Source organism: Triticum dicoccoides, chromosome 2B, assembly GCF_002162155.2.
Source record: "Triticum dicoccoides isolate Atlit2015 ecotype Zavitan chromosome 2B, WEW_v2.0, whole genome shotgun sequence".
NCBI classification, from domain to species: domain Eukaryota; kingdom Viridiplantae; phylum Streptophyta; class Magnoliopsida; order Poales; family Poaceae; genus Triticum; species Triticum dicoccoides.
Window position 1 is genome coordinate 176,609,833 of NC_041383.1, and position 22,692 is coordinate 176,632,524.

Genomic DNA, 22,692 nt, shown 5'->3' on the forward strand with positions numbered 1-22,692 from the left:
ACGGGCACGCGCCCGGCGCACGCGGCCACGCGCCCCGGCCACCTCCTCCCTGCCTAGCTGCCTCCTCCTCCTCTGGATGCCTCTCCCGAGCGCCACGCAACCCTCTAGCCCTCCTACTCTCCCCGTGCCCCTCTCCTCTCTCTCCCCGGAACGCTCTCCCCCTCCTCTGTTCTCCTCACCGAACGCGCCCGCCGCCGCCGACGAGAACCACCGTGGCCACCGGCCACCCCACGCCTCGCCTAAGCGCCAAGAAGCTCCGCCCCGTCCCCCTCTTCCTCCTCACCAAGACGGAAGGCGCCGGAAGCCCTGGATGCTGCCAGCTTCGCCGTTCCCCTCCTCGCCCACCGCGGATCGCCGCCGTCAAATCCGTCCCCGTCCGGCCTCCCTCAAGCTCGCCGTCCACCTCTACAGGGTCTACGTGAGCTCTCCGTCCGTTTCCCCCTCTCTGTTTCGTCGTTCGCGCGCCGTAGCTAGGTTATCTACCAAGGCCGAAACCCCACCGCCGCCGGACATGCCGCCGCCGTTGCTCTAGCTAGCGTAGCTCGCGTCCGACCTCAGACCCGTGCTCAGGAGCTCCCCAGAAGGCCAAGTCCACCACCCGTTTCCCCTCCCGTGCACCCTAGTGCCGAAACCGCTGAGACCCGAACTCCGGCAGCCGCCGCGGGTTCCACTCCGGCGAACTCCGGCCACCCCCGCACCTCCCGTTGGTCCCCCTAGATGCGCACGGGCACGGGCTATCCTCTGGTGCCCCTGGCGCGTCGATCTGTCGACTCTGGCGAGTTCCGAGCGAACTCCGCCGCGGTTCGAGGTCACCGCCGGCGAAACTCCGGCGGGAGCTGACGTGGCTCCGTCATTAGGAGCTAACCCAACTAACTAAACAACCTACAGCCACTGACAGTAGGCCCCACCCCTGGTCAAACCCCAGTCAGCGCTGGGTTTGACCGGGATTAGTTCCTGTGTCACTGACGTGTGGACCCCGCACGTCAGGTTTGACCTCGACCTGGCCGTTGACTCGCTGACGTCATGCTGGCGTCAGGCTGACGCAGTTAATTCTTTCTGGATTTAAAATAATTCAGAAAATTCCAGAAAATTGTATAAACTTCTAAAAATCATAGGAATTCAACCGTAATTCCAAATTAAATAATTTATATATGAAAAATTATCAGAAAAATTCAAGGAATCCATCTGTACCATTTTCATGCATGTTAGAACAACTTATAGCTGCTGTATAGCACAAATCAATTAAATGGCATTTGAATAATCACATATGAAGTTTGAATTTGAATCTTGTATTCAAACCAACTTCATTTAAATCATAGCTAGGTGCATTAGCCCAAAACACATTCATATTGCCATGTCATAGCATGCATCATATTGTGCATTGCATTGATCGTGTTTCTTCTTTGTTGTCGGTATCTGTTCCCTCCCGGTAGACGATGTTCCGACGTTGTGATCGTTGACACTGATGAAGACTCAATGTTATCTTCAGAAGTGCCAGGCAAGCAAAACCCCCTTGTTCATTCTGATAAAATCCCACTCTCTCGCTCCTGCTCTCTTTTACTGCATTAGGACAACAACGACATATTTGTTACTTGCTGCGGTAGCTAAACCCCTTTATCCTTTGCATGACCTGTCATTGCCATAGTAAATAGATGAAACCCACTAGCATGAGTAGGAGTTGTTTGAGCCCTGTTGTGCCTACTCATTCATGCTTGTTTGTCATGCCTGCTACTGCTTAGAGTTGAGTCAGGTCTGATTCATCGGGGATGAATCAGAGGTGTGTGAACATGTCCTACGGTGTGTGAGCTAAGCGTGTGAACACGATTTGGTAAAGGTAGCGGTGAGAGGCCATGTAGGAGTACATGGTGGGTTGTCTCATTGCAGCCGTCCTCAGGAACTGAGTTCTATGTTTGTGATCCATGATTCAGCTACTACCACGCATTGGGCCCGAAACCAATGGACCCTCTCGGCTTCTTAATCACCCTTGTCCTCTGTCCAGGAGTTGCAAGTAGTTTCTGGTGTTTGTAGTATGCTGGAGGCCGTGGGCAGCACTGACCGGAGGGGTGGGCTGTGATGCGGTAGGCACGTGGCACGGTGTACCGGGCGCCCGTTTGGTGTCTCGGGAACCCTGTTCACATCGTTTGGGGCTGTGAGCGAAACTCCGGCCGGATCTCCTCATGGATGGAACCCGAATAGGCGATAAACCTGGACTAGAGACTTGAGTGTTTAGGCAGGCCGTGGCCGACACCCACGTTGGGCTTTCGCTTGAAGGTTGCCGAGTACATGTCGTGTAAACGGCGGTAAGTGGTGAGAGCGTGTGTGAAGAAGTACACCCCTGCAGGGTTAACATTATCTATTCGAATAGCCGTGTCCGCGGAAAAGGACTTCTGGGTTGCTTATATCAGTTCATAGACAAGTGAAAGTGGATACTTTAAAATGCGCAAGATAAGCGTGAGTGCTATGGATGGCGTTCTCGTAGGGAGACGGGAGTGGATCCATAGTGGTGTATTGATATGGTGAATATGTGGACTCGTGTGCGCCACCCCAAAACAGTTACTTGCAGTCGTAGTTCAGGATAGCCACCGAGTCAAAGCTGGCTTGCTGCAGTTAAACCCCACCATCCCCTTTGTTGATAATGATGCATATGTAGTTAGTTCTGATGTAAGTCTTGCTGGGTACATTTGTACTCACGTTTGCCTATTTTATGTTTTGCAGAGAGACTTCGGTCTCGCTAGTAGTACCGCGTGGACTTCGACGTTTAGCTTGTTACCTCAGCTACGATCTTGTGCCTCGGCAGGATCTGGTAGATAGTCAGGCTTCTCAGCCTTTTTCGTTTATAGATGTCTGTACTCAGACATCATAGCTTCCGCATGTGCTTTGATTTGTATGCTCTGAATGTTGGGTCATGAGACTCATGTTTGTAATATCTCGCTCCTCGGAGCCTAATAAATACTTGAGTTGTAGAGTCATGTTGTGATGCCATGTTGTATTTGCACATATCGAGCATATTGCGTGTATGTTATTGAAATGCTTGGTATGTGTGGGATCTGACTATCTAGTTGTTTATCCTTAGTAGCCTCTCTTACCGGGAAATGTCTCCTAGTGTTTTCCACCGAGCCATGGTAGCTTGCTACTGCTCCGGAACACTTAGGCTGGCCGGCATGTGTCCTTCTTTGTTCCTGTGTCTGTCCCTTCGGGGAAATGTCACGCGATGAATACCGGAGTCCTGTTAGCCCGCTACAGCCCGGTTCACCGGAGTCCTGCTAGCCCAGTGCTACAGCCTGTATTCACTCGCTGATGACCGACACGTTCGATGCTGGGTCATGGATGCCTGTCCCTGTAAGTCTGTGCCACTTTGGGTTTACGACTAGCCATGTCAGCCCGGGCTCCTTATCATATGGATGCTAGCGACACTATCATATATGTGTGCCAAAAGGCGCAAACGGTCACGGGCAAAGGTAAGGCGACACCCGTGGGAATACCGTGCGTGAGGCCGCAAAGTGATATGAGGTGTTACATGCTAGATCGATGTGGCATTGAGTCGGGGTCCTGACAGCGTTGGTATCAGAGCTTGACTGCCTGTAGGATTACCAAGCCAAACTGGTCGAAGTTGAGTCTAGAAATTCTTAGTTATATAAGGGAATTGATTGTGGGATGGAACGTAAGGCTCTTTTTACTCCTTATACCTTATGCCCTTCTGATCTGAGTCATCTTATCTTTTCTACGGGGTTAAGGAACTAGGCTTTCTCTTCTTTCTATCAGGATCACGTGTTACTAATCCGTAGACTTATAAGATTGTTGGATTTAAGCTTGAGTTCAGTTACTACGACTTCCGTATGTTAACTGTTGATCTCGAAACCTTGGTATTGTGCTTCTGAGTGGCTATGCCACCATTTTTGTAGCATGTCTCAAATCTTTTGAGCATTTATAGCCGTTATGCTGTCCGAGTCATCCCAGGTTTCTAAACAATCTGATGCATTTGTAAATCCGTTCTTCCCGTTCCCGATGTCCTTTTGGTCAGATTAATCACACAAATTAGTGAGTTGAGGTACTTTATTGCCTCGACATATATGTTGGAATAATTATTATGACCCTAGGTGTTTTAGGGAGTCACCTAGTAATCTAGCAACGTTTTGTGTTCCCAGTGTGAAGATTCTGGGCTTTATTATTGAAAGCATCCTGTGATGCCATTTAATTAGTAGGCATTCTATTCCTGGGTTCTTGAACCCGAGATTCACTCTACTTACTTCATGTTGATAGTGTTTGCTAGTTCCTTTAGGTTATTAGTAACCTTTGCGATAGTCCTCGAGGTTCGTGGTACATCCTTCTTCCAATTACCATGAACCATTCTTGGCAGGAGTTCTTGTGAACCAAAAGATGACAACAAGAGTGCTCTCGATGAGTTCTCCATGCTATATTGTGACTCTGCCAGCTCAACCTTTCTGCATGGGTTATCCGGAAGAATTATGTTGAACTTGGTTCGACATACTAATCTATGCATCCACAACTCAGAAAGTTATATGTTGCTTTGAGTTGTCCCTCTTTAGTTGTCTACTGACCTTCGTCTATCAATTGATAGTCAAGAGTATGTGTGCGTTCGTTTATCGATGCCTATTACTCTTGTGGTCCGTCAAGCCATTCTATCGCGGAATGACTAGGAGAAACAAACTCCAGTACCTCTTCCATATGCAGGATTGGGTCAAAGAAGTTGTGCTCCGCAGAACAAATTGCTAATCCAGCTTTTGCTCTGTTCTACCTTGGAGTATTACCATCTTTTATATCGGGATTGTTATAGGAATTGCACACCATCCTATGAACTCTTGGTACAGTGATACTTCTCGCCATCATTACTCATTCCTCGGTTCCGTGTGGTTATAACCGGAATGTCGACAAGTGAATCGTGATGTGTGAAATCAATACTCCTAGCAACCTTGTTGCTTGGTAGTTAAATGGACAATAACCTCATTCTTAACGTGTTTGTTCTTGAATCATCATTCTAAGATTGATCGTGCTACCTTGTCCATCTTCCTGGTGCACATTTTGATTGATGAGTTACGATTTTGTCAAGTCCTCGCTCATTTGATCATATCGTCTTGCCCTGAAAAGCAAGATTGTTCTCGAGCTTAGTAACATATCGGTGGTTCGTGATTTTCCGAATATCTTCTCGAAAGTATCACCAGGTTGTCACCTGACTGTTATGTTGAGCTCGTGATCAAGTTGGTTTTCCAATAAACCACTTTTTCTCCAAGAATCTGTGTTAGATACCCCTGAGCTAGTTGGTTAAGCTAGACAACAACTTGGAGAATTGGAAGATAAAAGCTTGCCTAACTTAGTTCGTTCCAAAGGGATATTCTTGTGTAGTGTGTGTTGAAGAAAGATGATATCTTCATCGATTGGTCCCTGTGATCAGTTAATGGACCTATCATCTTGTCCAACCTTTGATTTGGGTGTGGGCTATCCTCAAATCAAGTCAGAACCAACAATGTTCGTAATGTTGTCTTACTCGTGGTTTTTCCTCGAGCATACACCATTATATAATTTGGTCTGACCAATGCTATCACCGTGTCCACTTAACTATGGAATTTCTTTTAAAAGGAAACCCGGATGAATTGTTGTTGAGCCCATTGACAACATCCTTATCTCCTCCATGATTTTGTTGAACATTAAGCTAGTGTTGGAAACTTTTGAAAGCATTTCTTCATGCTAGTTCATGAAGCATAGTTCGGATGTAAGAAGTGACTTCCTCCAGTTCATGTGCATTTGATGCAAGTTGCCGTCGTGGATTCGAGAAAGTCAATGTTGTTTTCTTTTGAATCATTCCAAATCAGTCATGCACACGTGCGAAGAATTCTGTGGATTGAAGACTTGCAACCTTCAATCTATATGTATCCCTAGCACACCAAGCTACTGATTGATTTGTTCAAGGAGAAGGAGTTCCTTCATAAGAGCTAATCCGGACTTATGTAAGGACTTCGATACCCTCGTTGATGGTTCCCAACCTGAACTCGGTAGTGTTTTATTGTAAGACTACCACGTGGTCATGCTTGTCTAGGACATCATGTTCACACGTGTGTAGTAGAACCAGCTCATGTTTTGGAGTTTGCTATCGTAGTTCATTTTCTGAGAATCCCGCAACGTTATCTCGTCGAATTGTGTTGCAAACTTTCATTTATCTTCCTAGACTCGATGAGTCTGGAATATCCTGACACCAACCAGATCTGAATCTCAGGCAGATATGATGGTTTGGAACATTTCCCAAGAACTATAATATCGGTCCCTCGGAAACCGGTAAAGTGGATGTCATGGCCAACACACCCAGCCGGAAGACCTGTTATTATAATATCTTGATTGAGGAAGTTGGCCACCTCCCCATAGGGATTTCGTAGGATTTACTCCCTAGTTGCCCCTATGGATTTCTGTGTTCCGAAGTCCGACCTTTTTACTTGATGTTCTAGATATCAAACCATATCTATGAATGGGTTACACTAGCACATCAAGGAGAACATTAGAAGCGGAGTGCTAAATGTCTCTCGGTTGATCATCCAGATTTTATTTCCTTGGCTCCGCCAAGGGTGAAATCTAAGAAAGTGTTATCTTCCTTTGCATCTGCATCATCCATCATCATTCATCGTGGTAGCAAGTTGTGTTGCCAGGATCCTTGACACGGATATTGGTAAAACCCTGATGAATATGGAAATGCTCAAGTTCTTGAGAGCACGCACAAGCGCTAGGTGTTATCATCGACACTAACTGGAGTGCTCTCAGTTTCCTCGGCAATGCTATAACCATTCCAATAGTGGAATAACTCTCTATTGTTGAGCCTCTCCCCAGTTACTAGAATCATTCCCATCATTTGCATTTTGTTCCCGGCTTGCACCGCCATCGTGCCACCCTACTCTGGATTACCCTTCTCAGTAATTACTGATCAGGATCATTTTCAAAAGTGGTCCTACCATGGGTCTCATCCATTTCCGGTGGTAAGCAAATTCATCCATCACGTTGTCCTCAACAAGGTAATCCACATCATCCAAGTCCGAGTATGCCATTCTACCGACCCCCTCCAAACGATCGCTCGAGAATTGCCTTAGGCTGGTTTAAAGATTTTCAATGATCTCTGAATCAAAGGTAATTCTTTTTGCCACTTAAGGGGAGATATCTACGAGTCACGGTTCCGAAGGTGTCTCGTTGTGATATCATGGCAACTCAACTCCTCGCTACATTGACAATCGTTTACCACCTTCTTAAGCGTGAAATTGTTGTCTACCTAGTGAACCTTCGTCATCTGCTTCACTCCATTCCTATGGATGTGTGCTTCGTCTCTCAGCTCGAGAGATGTTGCTATGTCTCATCCCATGAGTTAATCCTGAGTTGTTCGACCTTCGAGAAGATCGATCCTTCTAGAGTCTCCTTCTCCTCTCATTGTCATAATAACTGGAGTTCTCAGAACAAGACGTCGAGACAAAGATGGTGATCGAAACAACGTTCCTATGAAGTGCAACCTGGATCGTGAAGATTGTGCTAGTTTGCGTTCCCCCTTCACCTTACCCTACGCTTGAATCTCGGGACGAGATTTTTGTTTAGTGGGGGTGAGTTGTCACATCCCTGGTCCTGTTATGCACTAAGCTAGACCTCATGTGAGCATCATGTTTAAATTCAAATGAAATTTGAATTGAGGAATTTTCAAAAGCCTCAGAAACCTTCTAAAAATGGTCAACATTAAAATCCTCTCAAAGAAGTCCAAGAAAATGTTCCTCTTAGTCTCTGAAAATATTGCAAAGAGGTAAAACTCAAAACAATATTTTTGGTATCTCAGAGTTAATTATTTTGGGCCTTTGAATTAAATAAATAGCTATTTGCATTGGATATATATTTCTTAATTAATTAATATATGTCCAATAATTCTGATCTTTGATGACGGGCTTTGGAATAATCCTACTAGTCCCTACCATAATTATCAGAAGCAATAAAAATGATTTAGTGTCTAAAACTAGATCAAAACAAACTACAGAAAATAGAAAACAGAAATAGGAAAAGCAGAGAGGAGAGAAAACTACCTGGCGCTCACCTGGCAGCCCAGCCGGCCCAGCTCCTCCAGCGGCCCAGCCCACCGCCGCTTCCCCCCCCCCTGTCGTCTTCCTCCCTCGCCAGAAGGACACGGGCACGCTCCCGGCGCGCGCGGCCACGCGCCCCGGCCACCTCCTCCCTGCCTGGCTGCCTCCTCCTCCTCTGGATGCCTCTCCCGAGCGCCACGCAACCCTCTTGCCCTCCTACTCTCCCCGTGCCCCTCTCCTCTCTCTCCCCGGAACGCTCTCCCCCTCCTCTGTTCTCCTCACCGAACGCGCCCGCCGCCGCCGACGAGAACCACCGTGGCCACCGGCCACCCCACGCCTCGCCTAAGCGCCAAGAAGCTCCGCCCCGTCCCCCTCTTCCTCCTCACCAAGACGGAAGGCGCCGGAAGCCCTGGATGCTGCCAGCTTCGCCGTTCCCCTCCTCGCCCACCGCGGATCGCCGCCGTCAAATCCGTCCCCGTCCGGCCTCCCTCAAGCTCGCCGTCCACCTCTACAGGGTCTACGTGAGCTCTCCGTCCGTTTCCCCCTCTCTGTTTCGTCGTTCGCGCGCCGTAGCTAGGTTATCTACCAAGGCCGAAACCCCACCGCCGCCGGACATGCCGCCGCCGTCGCTCTAGCTAGCGTAGCTCGCGTCCGACCTCAGACCCGTGCTCAGGAGCTCCCCAGAAGGCCAAGTCCACCACCCGTTTCCCCTCCCGTGCACCCTAGTGCCGAAACCGCTGAGACCCGAACTCCGGCAACCGCCGCGGGTTCCACTCCGGCGAACTCCGGCCACCCCCGCACCTCCCGTTGGTCCCCCTAGATGCGCACGGGCACGGGCTATCCTCTGGTGCCCCTGGCGCGTCGATCCGTCGACTCTGGCGAGTTCCGAGCGAACTCCGCCGCGGTTCGGGGTCACCGCCGGCGAAACTCCGGCGGGAGCTGACGTGACTCCGTCATTAGCAGCTAACCCAACTAACTAAACAACCTACAGCCACTGACAATAGGCCCCACCCCTGGTCAAACCCCAGTTAGCGCTGGGTTTGACCGGGATTAGTTCCTGTGTCACTGACGTGTGGACCCCGCACGTTAGGTTTGACCTCGACCTGGCCGTTGACTCGCTGACGTCATGCTGGCGTCAGGCTGACGCAGTTAATTCTTTCTGGATTTAAAATAATTCAGAAAATTCCAGAAAATTGTATAAACTTCTAAAAATCATAGGAATTCAACCGTAACTCCAAATTAAATAATTTATATATGAAAAATTATCAGAAAAATTCAAGGAATCCATCTGTACCATTTCCATGCATGTTAGAACAACTTATAGCTGTTGTATAGCACAAATCAATTAAATGGCATTTGAATAATCACATATGAAGTTTGAATTTGAATCTTGTATTCAAACCAACTTCATTTAAATCATAGCTAGGTGCATTAGCCCAAAACACATTCATATTGCCATGTCATAGCATGCATCAAATTGTGCATTGCATTGATCGTGTTTCTTCTTTGTTGTCGGTATCTGTTCCCTCCCGGTAGACGATGTTCCGACGTTGTGATCGTTGACACTGATGAAGACTCAATGTTATCTTCAGAAGTGCCAGGCAAGCAAAACCCCCTTGTTCATTCTGATAAAATCCCACTCTCTTGCTCCTGCTCTCTTTTACTGCATTAGGACAACAACGACATATTTGTTACTTGCTGCGGTAGCTGAACCCCTTTATCCTTTGCATGACCTGTCATTGCCACAGTAAATAGATGAAACCCACTAGCATGAGTAGGAGTTGTTTGAGCCCTGTTGTGCCTACTCATTCATGCTTGTTTGTCATGCCTGCTACTGCTTAGAGTTGAGTCAGGTCTGATTCATCGGGGATGAATCAGAGGTGTGTGAACATGTCCTACGGTGTGTGAGCTAAGCGTGTGAACACGATTTGGTAAAGGTAGCGGTGAGAGGCCATGTAGGAGTACATGGTGGGTTGTCTCATTGCAGCCGTCCTCAGGAACTGAGTTCTGTGTTTGTGATCCATGATTCAGCTACTACCACGCATTGGGCCCGAAACCAATGGACCCTCTCGGCTTCTTAATCACCCTTGTCCTATGTCCAGGAGTTGCAAGTAGTTTCTGGTGTTTGTAGTATGCTGGAGGCCGTGGGCAGCGCTGACCGGAGGGGTGGGCTGTGATGCGGTAGGCACGTGGCATGGTGTACCGGGCGCCCGTTTGGTGTCTCGGGAACCCTGTTCACATCGTTTGGGGCTGTGAGCGAAACTCCGGCCGGATCTCCTCATGGATGGAACCCGAATAGGCGATAAACCTGGACTAGAGACTTGAGTGTTTAGGCAGGCCGTGGCCGACACCCACGTTGGGCTTCCGCTTGAAGGTTGCCGAGTACATGTCGTGTAAACGGCGGTAAGTGGTGAGAGCGTGTGTGAAGAAGTACACCCCTGCAGGGTTAACATTATCTATTCGAATAGCCGTGTCCGCGGAAAAGGACTTCTGGGTTGCTTATATCAGTTCATAGACAAGTGAAAGTGGATACTTTAAAATGCGCAAGATAAGCGTGAGTGCTATGGATGGCGTTCTTGCAGGGAGACGGGAGTGGATCCATAGTGGTGTATTGATATGGTGAATATGTGGACTCGTGTGCGCCACCCCAAAAGAGTTACTTGCAGTCGTAGTTCAGGATAGCCACCGAGTCAAAGCTGGCTTGCTGCAGTTAAACCCCACCATCCCCTTTGTTGATAATGATGCATATGTAGTTAGTTCTGATGTAAGTCTTGCTGGGTACATTTGTACTCACGTTTGCCTATTTTATGTTTTGCAGAGAGACTTCGGTCTCGCTAGTAGTACCGCGTGGACTTCGACGTTTAGCTTGTTACCTCAGCTACGATCTTGTGCCTTGGCAGGATCTGGTAGATAGTCAGGCTTCTCAGCCTTTTTCGTTTATAGATGTCTGTACTCAGACATCATAGCTTCCGCATGTGCTTTGATTTGTATGCTCTGAATGTTGGGTCATGAGACTCATGTTTGTAATATCTCGCTCCTCAGAGCCTAATAAATACTTGAGTTGTACAGTCATGTTGTGATGCCATGTTGTATTTGCACATATCGAGCATATTGCGTGTATGTTATTGAAACGCTTGGTATGTGTGGGATCTGACTATCTTGTTGTTTATCCTTAGTAGCCTCTCTTACCGGGAAATGTCTCCTAGTGTTTTCCACCGAGCCATGGTAGCTTGCTACTGCTCCGGAACACTTAGGCTGGCCGGCATGTGTCCTTCTTTGTTCCTGTGTCTGTCCCTTCGGGGAAATGTCACGCGATGAATACCGGAGTCCTGTTAGCCCGCTACAGCCCGGTTCACCGGAGTCCTGCTAGCCCAGTGCTACAGCCTGGATTCACTCACTGATGACCGACACGTTCGATGCTGGGTCATGGATGCATGTCCCTGTAAGTCTGTGCCACTTTGGGTTTACGACTAGCCATGTCAGCCCGGGCTCCTTATCATATGGATGCTAGCGACACTATCATATACGTGTACCAAAAGGCACAAACGGTCACGGGCAAAGGTAAGGCGACACCCGTGGGAATACCGTGCGTGAGGCCGCAAAGTGATATGAGGTGTTACATGCTAGATCGATGTGGCATTGAGTCGGGGTCCTGACAGTCCGCCACCAAGTCTGAGGTGGAGAGCGCCATGAACCACAGGCGCCGCCGGACAGTTTTTCGTGACACGTGCTTCTCCCCTGAGGCGTTGGATGCCTTTAACGCGGGGGACGCGCACCTCCGTGCTGCTCAAGAAGGTTTAACCAGAGCCACGAGCAGTATGTAAAAGACATACGGGTAAGAGATTTTAATAGTTGTATATGCCAGTAGCCCCCGAGACTTAAAGTAGTTATATTAACGGATTTAAGGATCATTTGAAATGCAGGATCTTACAAAGAAGAATACCCAACTGTCTCAGGAGCTGCAAGAGTGTAAGGCCCAACTTGAGGCCGCACTTGCTGCCGCAGGGGGAAACACAGGGGCCCCTCCTGGTAACACATTATTTTTAAAAAGATAAGTGGTGTGCGGCATGCGCGCAAGTCTAATAATGACATTGCAGGTGCTGCCGGACAAGATCCGGACAGGCAAGAACTACTGCGCCAGCTGAAGGCCGGCGAGAGGGTGCTGAATAAGGTGCAGCAGGAAAGGAACAAGCTCCAGGATGCCCACGCCCAGCTTGGAGAAGAGCTGAAAGGTGTTCGGGCCGAGCTGTCTGGCTCCGTTAAGGAGAATCAGCGGCTTCGTCGCGGCATCTATAGTAAGTGCTTGAGCGAACTCCTTTGAAAAGAAGAGTTCGGCGAGGAAGTCAATTGACAAAATATGTCTGTAGGTATACTCACAGGTCGCCCTGCGGAGGAGATGCCCGTATCAATGGGTGATCAACTTCCCGAACTGTTGCAACTGCTCGAACGAGTTCGGCAGGCAATGAGTGGCGTCGTCCAGGCTTTATGGCCAGCCCTCTCCCTACCCGAGGGCCTTGGGGAGCTTATAGAGAAGCTTCAGGGAGTGCGGCAGCACTTCCGTTTATGGAAGATTTCGGCCTGCCGCCAAGGTGCCAGGGAGGCCTGGGCCATGGTGAAGACGCGGTACAAGAAGGCGGATCCCAACCACATGGCCGAGGTCGGACCTGTGGGGCCCGATGGGAAGGAGATCCCTGTGAGTTTAGTATATGGCCAAGTATGGTTGGCCGCTAAATTTTCCCAACGGGACTGTAAATTAGACAGCCTGTTAGACGGGATTGAGGAGGAATACAGTCAGTCGATTTGACAATGTATTTTAAAATGACATGTAAAATGCCTTCTAGCCGGATTGTAGATCGTTTGTCTTTGCCGACCTTTTCGCTTCAACCTCGGGACCCTAGAGTCCGGAGTGTGTCGGAATACCTTCTCGGTTAAGAAACAACCGGGGCATGCATGGAGACCAGGCGTAGGGGTCATTAGTGCTTTATCAGACGAGTGCCCAACTAGTTATGTTATATTACATGGTTAGTAAGAAACATCTTCCAGGGAGAATAGTTCCGTTAAGGGTTCCTTTCCCTGGGAGGCATGCCCAAAAGTGCATGTCCGGGCTGCGAAAAGAGCAGAAAAACATCTGGGGGCAGATAAATAAGTAGGTAAAAAATCATCTTTCAAGTCACCGACCGAATATTCCCTTAAGAACGCTAGCTTTCGGCTTCACCCAGTCTGAGGTACACATCCGGCTGACCCGGCAGTAACAATCGCAGAGGTGCTCCCTTTACCTCCTAGCCGAACAATCGGGAACGTAGGGGTAAGCACAGGAGCCAGGCAACCCAGCTTGGCCAAAACTTAAGTCATATCGATGCATATAATGGTGAATAAAAGGTACATGTGGAAGTTTGACACATGTGCTGGGCATGAAGCCCTTATAATTAAGCTTCTGGTAAAGAAGCCCCCAGGTATAATGAGTGCGGATGGCACGTCAAGTGTGTGCGAACAATGCGCAAGTAAGCCTTTTAAGGCTTTGATGAATAGGGGTGAGAGAGAAAAAAGAGAAACAAAGGACAGCGTATCAAAATTTGGACGGGGGAAGGGGACGAACTCTTAGTCCGGCGCTAGGCATAGAATCTTCGGAGGCGGGCTGCGTTCCATGGGTTCGGCTCGAGTCGGTTGTCCGACACATTTCGTAGATGGTACACTCCGCCGGTCAAGACTTGATCGATAATGAAGGGGCCTTCCCATTTGGGCTTGAGCTTGTCCTTTTTCTTGTCCGGCAGGCGTAGAACTAGTTCGCCAACGTTGTAAGTCTTGGCCCGTACTTCTCTGCTTTGATATCTTCGAGCCTGTTGCTGATAGAATGCGGAACGAGCCTTGGCGACGTCGCGTTCTTCCTCCAATGCGTCCAAGCTGTCCTGCCGATCCAGTTTGGCTTCTCTTTCTTCGTACATGCGCACTCGAGGTGAGTCATGGATGATGTCGCAGGGCAGAACTGCCTCTGCGCCGTATACCATAAAAAATGGTGTGAATCCGGTAGTACGGTTGGGCGTTGTCCGCAGCCCCCAGAGTACGGAGTCGAGCTCCTCTACCCAGTGCGTGTCAGATTTCGTAAGGGACCGCACTAGTCTAGGTTTGATGCCGCTCATTATTAGACCATTTGCTCGTTTCACTTGACCGTTGGTTTGAGGATGATAGACTGAAGCGTAATCGAGCTTAATGCCCATATTTTTGCACCATGATTTAACCTCGTCGGCCGTGAAGTTCGTGCCGTTATCAGTGATGATGCTGTGGGGGACACCATAACGGTGTACTATCTCGGATATGAAGTCTATCACTGGTCCGGACTCTGCCGTTTTAACTGGCTTGGCCTCTATCCATTTGGTGAATTTATCCACCATGACCAATAGGTACCTTTGCTTGTGGGTTCCCCCTTTGAGGGGTCCAACCATGTCAAGCCCCCAGACCGCGAATGGCCAGGTAATGGGTATAGTTTTGAGGGCAGTGGGTGGCATATGGCTCTGATTGGCAAAGAGCTGACAACCGACGCATTTTTGGACTAAGTCCTGAGCATCTGCCCGGGCCGTTGGCCAATAGAATTCTGTACGGAATGCCTTTCCTACAAGGGCCCGAGCTGCGGCGTGGTGTCCGCCTAGTCTGGCATGAATTTCAGCCAGAAGGTTCCGCCCTTCCTCTTCGGAGATACACCTTTGAAGGACTTCGGTTGTGCTTTTCTTATAGAGTTCTCCCTCATGGACCTTGTAGGCTTTGGATCGCCGAACTATGCAGTGGGCCTCATTTTGGTCTTCGGGAAGTTCCTGCCTAAGCAAGTAGGCTAGGAATGGCTCTGTCCATGGGGCGATTACTGCCATTATGTCGTGGGCTGAAGGTGTTATTTCAACGGCTGAGTCGCCGATTATGTCAGATTGCTCTGTGTCGGTTGGTGCGGCTGCTTCCGGTTTGTTATTGCCGGACTCCTCTTCCCATAGTACGGATGGCTTAAACAGCCGTTCCAGGAAGATGTTTGGAGGGACAGCGTCACGTTTTGCTCTGATGTGTGCCAATACGTCGGCCGCTTGGTTATTATCCCTGGCTACATGGTGGAATTCAAGTCCTTCGAACCGAGCTGACATTTTAAGGACAGCGTTACGATAGGCTGCCATTTTTGGTTCCTTGGCGTCAAAGTCTCCGTTTACTTGGGATATTGCGAGGTTTGAGTCCCCGCGCACCTCTAGGCGTTGAATGTCCATGGAGATTGCCATCCGGAGGCCATGCAAGAGGGCCTCGTACTCGGCTGCGTTGTTGGAGTCCGTGTACATTATCTGAAGTACGTATTGGACTGTGTCCCCGGTTGGGGACGTCAATACAACGCCAGCCCCCAATCCGGCCAACATTTTGGAGCCGTCGAAGTGCATAATCCAATTGGAGTATGCGCCGTACTCTTTAGGGAGTTCGGCTTCAGTCCACTCAGCGACAAAGTCAGCCAAAACTTGCGACTTTATATCTCGCCGAGGTTTGTAAGTTATATCAAATGGTAAGAGCTCAATGGCCCATTTTGCAATCCTGCCCGTCGCATCGCGGTTGTTTATAATGTCATTTAGGGGTACTTCAGAGGCCACTGTTATCGAACACTCTTGAAAGTAGTGTCGGAGCTTCCGGGATGCCATGAACACCGCATACGCTATCTTTTGATAGTGCGGGTAACGGGACTTGCAGGGAGTTAAAACAGTGGATACGTAGTACACTGGTTTTTGAAGAGGGAATTTATGCCCTTCTGTCTCTCGTTCTACGACGAGTACCGCGCTTACAACTTGATGTGTTGCCGCGATGTATAACAACATTGGTTCGCCCAGGTTAGGCGCAGCCAGTACCGGATTTGTTGCCAATATAGCTTTTATTTCTTTGAGTCCGGCAGTGGCAGCATCCGTCCACTCAAAGTGTTCGGTGCGTCTGAGGAGGCGATAGAGGGGCAATGCCTTTTCTCCCAAACGGGAGATAAAGCGGCTTGGAGCCGCCATGCATCCAGTCAATTTTTGGATCTGTTTGAGGTCTTTTGGAATATCCAGCTGTGACAGAGCTCAGATCTTGGTCGGGTTTGCTTCAATTCCTCTACCGGATACAATGAAGCCCAGGAGCTTTCCGGCTGGTACGCCGAAAACGCATTTTTCCGGATTCAGCTTGATGTCATATGCTCGGAGGTTGTCGAATGTGAGCCTCAAATCGTCTACTAGAGTTTCGACGTGCTTGGTTTTGACGACTACGTCGTCTACGTATGCCTCTACTGTTTTGCCGATCTGGGTAGCCAGACATGTCTGAATCATGCGCTGATATGTTGCGCCGGCGTTTTTAAGTCCGAAGGGCATCGTGTTGAAGCAGAATGGTCCGTATGGAGTAATGAATGCCGTTGCGGCTTGGTCTGCTTCCGCCATCTTGATTTGATGGTAGCCGGAGTATGCGTCCAGGAAGCACAATGAATCGTGCCCTGCGGTAGCATCGATTATTTGGTCGATGTGGGGGAGGGGGAAGGGATCCTTTGGGCAGGCCTTGTTGAGGTCTTTAAAATCGACACATAGGCGCCAGGATTTGTCCTTCTTTGGTACCATTACCAGGTTCGCTAGCCAGTCCGGATGTTTGATATCTGTGATGAATCCGGCTTCCAATAGTTTGGCTAGTTCTTCTCCCATTGCCTGTCTTTTGGGTTCGGAAAATCGTCGAAGAGCCTGTTTGACTGGCTTGAATCCTTTTAGGATATTTAGGCTATGCTCTGCCAATCTGCGTGGGATTCCCGGCATATCTGAAGGGTGCCAGGAGAAAATGTCCCAATTTTCCCAAAGGAATTCCCGCAGTGCGGCGTCTACATCAGGGTTCCACTGTGCCCCGATGGAGCCCGTCTTTGTCGGGTTCGTTGGATGGACCTAGAATTTTACCATTTCGTCCGCTAGTTTAAAGGAGGTGGACTTGGATCTCTTGTCGAGTATCACATCGTCCCTATTCACCATAGAGCACAATGCGGTGAGTTCTTCTGCCACTAGGGCTTTGGATAGTGCCTCCAGGGCTAATGCGGCTGTCTTGTTTTCGGCGCGGAGTGCTATGTCCGGATCACTAACGAGAGTTATTATTCCGCCGGGCCCAGGCATTTTGAGCTTCATGTACCCGTAATGGGGTACAGCCTGAAAAATTGTGAATGCCTCTCGTCCTAATATAGCGTGATATCCGCTGCTGAATGGGGCCACATGGAACGTGACTTCTTCGGACCTGTAATTGTCCGGCGAGCCGAACACCACATCAAGTGTGATTTTTCCGGTGCAGCACGCTTCCCGGCTAGGGATTATTCCTCTGAAGGTTGTGCTACTTTGCTCAATGCGGCTCCAGTCTATTTCCATTTTTTGAAGAGTTTCCTCGTAGATGAGGTTTAATCCGCTGCCGCCATCCATGAGTACCTTGGTAAGTCGAAAGTCGTCCACTATTTGGCTAAGGACCAATGCAGCTAGTGCTCGGGCTGTTCGGAATTTAGGTTCGTCGCTAGCGTTGAAGGTGATGGCCGTGTCGCTCCAAGGATGTGTCGTTGCTACTTGGTAGACTTCGGCGAGGCTGCGGATTGTTTGTTTCCGCATATTGTTTGATGCGAAAGTTTCAAAGACTGTTGATACCGTACCGGTATTGTTGTAGTGGTTTTTCGGGGCTAGAAGCTCCTCGCCACTTTTGGCCACCTGCCGTAATATCCAACATGCTCGAAGGCTATGTGTCAGGGTGGCGCCCTCTGTACTGTGAATTTTACAGGGTCCGCTAAGCCATCCCTCCAGTACGGTTCCGTGCCCTTCATGGGGTCTTTGCTTTTTGGTTTTTGTACCTGGTGCCTGAGTGTAATGCACCCTTTTGTTGCGGACTAGGGTTGTATTCGGGGCCGGATTGTCCCAAAACTTATTTTCGGTTTTTCGGAAACTCTCCATCGCACAGTACTTTCATACTATGGACGCCAAGTCGGCGAAGCATGTGATTTCACGACGGCTGACGGCGTTCAAGATTCCCTCGTCTGTGCAATTATTGCAAAAAATTGAGATTGCGTTTTCTTCTCGGCAGTCCTTTATCCTGTCCATAACCAGGAGGAATCTGGCCCAGTAATGATGTACTGTTTCAGCAGGCTCTTTCCGGATTAGAGATAGATCGCATATGTCTGGGTGGGTGGGTGGAATTGAGTCTGGAACCCTACCCATCCCAAGGCTCAAGGGCCGAGAAGTTTCCGAATTCGGAAGCTTGGAAAGTGGAACGTTGTCCAATGAGTCCGGTCCGATGCCTGACTTTAGGTTCAGCGCTTGATCGAAGTCCGTCCCTCCGCGGGAATCCGTCATGGAGGGTTCGGAAGCCCGGACATGATTAGTTTTCAATATAGGAGAAGAGTCGCCGCGATGTTCCTCTACCACCGCGACGTGGTGGGTAACCTGGGGAGAGTTAATCTCTCTCAGATCGGTTTTAAGCCCGATCTGATTGTAGTCTGTAGCGACTCCCAGGGCGGCGATGCGATCCAAGAGTTCGTTTACGGATGAGAGCTCTGTTGGATCCAGCTGCTCGGCGAATTCCGAGTTGACGTGAAGATTGCTTTTGATGACCCGAGAGGTCATCGTCGAAGCGGTGGCCACACAGGCGGTCATGAGAAAACCACCTAGCCGGATAGTTTGGCCGGCGGCCAAGGCTCCTTTGGCGAAGATACCGTCCTTGAAGACGGGAAGAGGCATCCTTCCTATCGGTGACGGCACAGAGGAAGTCTCAATGAAAGCACCAATGTCGGTGTCAAAACCGGCGGATCTCGGGTAGGGGGTCCCGAACTGTGCGTCTAGGCGATGGTAACAGGAGACAAGGGACACGATGTTTTTACCCAGGTTCGGGCCCTCTCGATGGAGGTAAAACCCTACTCCTGCTTGATTGATATTGATGATATGGGTAGTACAAGAGTGGATCTACCACGAGATCAAGGAGGCTAAACCCTAGAAGCTAGCCTATGGTATGATTGTTGTAATGGTTGTTCGTCCTACGGACTAAAACCCTCCGGTTTATATAGACATCGGAGAGGGCTAGGGTTACACAGAGTCGGTTACAATGGTAGGAGATCTACATATCCATATCGCCAAGCTTGCCTTCCACGCCAAGGAAAGTCCCATCCGGACATGGGACGAAGTCTTCAATCTTATATCTTCATAGTCTTGGAGTCCGGCTGACGATGATAGTTCGGCTGTCCGGACACCCCCTAGTCCATGACTCCCTCAGCCGGTAATCGGGATGCCCAGTCCCATGATCCAAAAAGATTGAAGCAAATCAAAATAATTAAACAAAACTCCCCGAGGGCTGTTGTTAGTTGGAGGCACTCGTTGTTTCGAGCAAGCCATGGATCGCTGCTTGTTGGTGGTTGGGGGAGTATAAACCTTTACCATTCTGTTTGGGAACTGCCTATAATGCATGTAGTATGGAAGATACAGCCATCTCATAGTTGTTGCGTTGACAGCAAAAGTATGCCGCTCAAAATGTTATTCAATCTCTATTTTAAAATTGAGCTCTGGCACCTCTACAAATCCCTGCTTCCTGCGAAGGGCCTATCTATTTACTTTTATGTTGAGTCATCACCCTTCTTATTAAAAAGCACCCGCCAGAGAGCACACTGTCATTTGCATTCATTACTATCGGTTTATATTGGGTATGACTTGACTGGATCTCTTTTACCATGAATTACAATGTTTAGTCAGTCCTTGATCTTTAAAGGTGCTCTGCATTTATGTTTTGCGGTCTCAGAAAGGGCTAGCGAGATACCATTTTGTTATATCATTTTATGATTGTTTTGAGAAAGTGTTGTCATCCGAGTTTTATTATTATGGCTCGCTAGCTGATTATGCTATTGATATGAGTAATTGTGAGACCTAAGTGTTATTGTGAGTATGGTTAGTTCATAATATTTGCTGAAACCTGAATGCTGGCTTTGCATGTTTACAACAGCAAGAGCAAATAGAGTTTGTAAAAGTTTTTCTTTATCACTTTCAGTTTATCAACTGAATTGCTTGAGGACAAGCAAAGGTTTAAGCTTGGGGGAGTTGATACGTCTCCAACGTATCTACTTTTCCAAACACTTTTGCCCTTGTTTTGGACTCTAACTTGCATGATTTGAATGAAACTAACCCGGACTGACATTGTTTTTAGCAGAACTACCATGATGTTATTTTATGTGTAGAAAGCAAAAGTTCTCGGAATGTCCTGAAAATCCACGGAGGCACTTTTTGGAAAATATAAAAAATACTGGCGAAAGAATCAAGACCAGGGGGCCCACACCCTGTCCACGAGGGTGGGGGGCGCGCCCCCACCCCCTGGGCGCGCCCCTGTATCGTGGGCCCCCTGGACCTCCACCGACCTCAACTCCAACTCCATATATTCACGTTCAGGGAGAAAAAAATCATAGGGAAAGTTTCATCACGTTTTACGACACGGAGCCGCTGCCAAGCCCTAATCTCTCTCGGGAGGGCTGATCTGGAGTCCATTCGGGGCTCCGAAGAGTTGGATTCGTCGCCGTCGTCATCATCAACCATCCTCCATCACCAATTTCATGATGCTCACCGCCGTGCGTGAGTAATTCCATCGTAGGCTTGCTGGACGGTGATGGTTTGGATGAGATTTACCATGTAATCAAGTTAGTTTTGTTAGGGTTTGATCCCTAGTATCCACTATATTCTGAGATTGATTTTGCTATGACTTTGCTATGCTTAATGCTTGTCACTAGGGCCCGAGTGCCATGATTTCAGATCTGAACCTATTATGTTTTCATGAATATATGTTTGTTCTTGATCCTATCTTGCAAGTCTATAGTCACCTATTATGTGTTATGATCCGACAACCCCGAAGTGACAATAATCGGGATACTTCTCGGCGATGACCGTAGTTTGAGGAGTTCATGTATTCACTATGTGCTAATGCTTTGTTCCGGTTCTTTATTAAAAGGAGGCCTTAATATCGCTTAGTTTCCGCTAGGACCCCGCTGCCACGGGAGGGTAGGACAAAAGATGTCATGCAAGTTCTTTTCCATAAGCATGTATGACTATTTACGGAATACATGCCTACATTACATTGATGAACTGGAGCTAGTTCTGTGTCACCCTATGTTATAGCTATTACATGAGGAATCGCATCCGGCATAATTATCCATCACTGATCAATTGCCTACGAGCTTTTCATATATTGTTCTTCGCTTATTTACTTTTCCGTTGCTACTGTTACAATCACTACAAAACCCAAAAACATTACTTTTGCTACCATTACCTTTATTATCATACCACTTTGCTACTAAATACTTTGCTGCAGATACTAAGTTATCCAGGTGTGGTTGAATTGACAACTCAATTGCTAATACTCAAAAATATTCTTTGGCTCCCCTTGTGTCGAATCAATAAATTTGGGTTGAATACTTTACCCTCGAAAGCTGTTGCGATCCCCTACACTTGTGGGTCATCAATCCTCTCCGCCTTTCTTATCCAGCCCTGGCCAAGAGCAATGTTTCAGAATGATGTTGTAACAAATATAGAAAACGGCATGTTCGGTCGCGGGATTACTTACCTGGGTATCTGGACGGTTGCAGTTAAGACCCGCATCCTCGGTGGTGTCCGGACACTTTATTCGTGATCCGAAGAACAATCCATACATCCCTTCGAGCGTCATGCCGAAGAATTGTTGAATAGTTCGCGGTCCTTCCGGGTTGAACTCCCACATACGGAGAGATCGACATTGGCATGGCAGGACCCGACGAACTAGCATTACTTGCATTACCTTGACTAGACTGACATCTCTCTCGAGGAGATCTCCGATGCGGCTTTGTAATGCCAGCAGGTCATCAACTGTCTCCCAGTCCAGCCCCTTGTAGACCCATGACACCAGTTGAGGCGGAGGGCCCGGGCGGAAGACAGGAGGGGCCGCCCGCTTTGTACCTCGTGGAGCTGTGATGTAAAACCACTCCCGTTGCCATAAGTTGCACACCTTTGGGAAGGAACCCTTTGTCCACAGGGTGTCGGCGCCTTTGCTTATTACAGCGCCTCTGCACTCAGCGTGTCGCCCGTCGATCATCTTCGGCTTCACACTGAAGGTCTTGAGCCATAAGCCGAAGTGTGGGGTGATGCGGAGGAAGGCCTCACACACGACGATAAACGACGAGATGTGAAGGATGGAATCTGGAGCTAGATCATGGAAATCTAGCCCGTAATAAAACATGAGCCCTCCCACAAAGGGATCAAGACTAAAACCTAGCCCTCGGAGGAAGTGGGAAACAAATACGACACTCTCGTTGGGTTTGGGAGTGGGGATGACCTGCCCTTGAGCAGGCAGCCTGTGCGGGATTTCGGTGGTGAGATACCTAGCCTCCCTAAGCTTCTTGATGTCCTCCTCTGTCATCCACCGGCCTTGAAGGTTGGATCCGGACATGGTTGAAGGTCCGAAGCGCTTAGCTTGAGCCTTGGGTGTTGGAACTCGAGGTGGGGGAAGGGAAGGATCGAGCGTGGGAAGAAAGGGACAGGCCTTGGACCCTTTATAAAGAGGGCGAATATCAAGTATCCCCCGCATGGCCGTTTGGAACTTGCCTAAAATCGAGGAGTCATACTAACAAGCGCGGTTGGATTACCCACACCCGTAT

At 48.7% G+C, this 22,692-nt stretch overlaps 1 pseudogene; it reads left to right on the forward strand.

Moving 5' to 3' along the window:
* The window catches only part of LOC119360750, a 122,143-nt pseudogene that overhangs the window by 92,248 nt on the left and 7,203 nt on the right, over positions 1-22,692 (forward strand).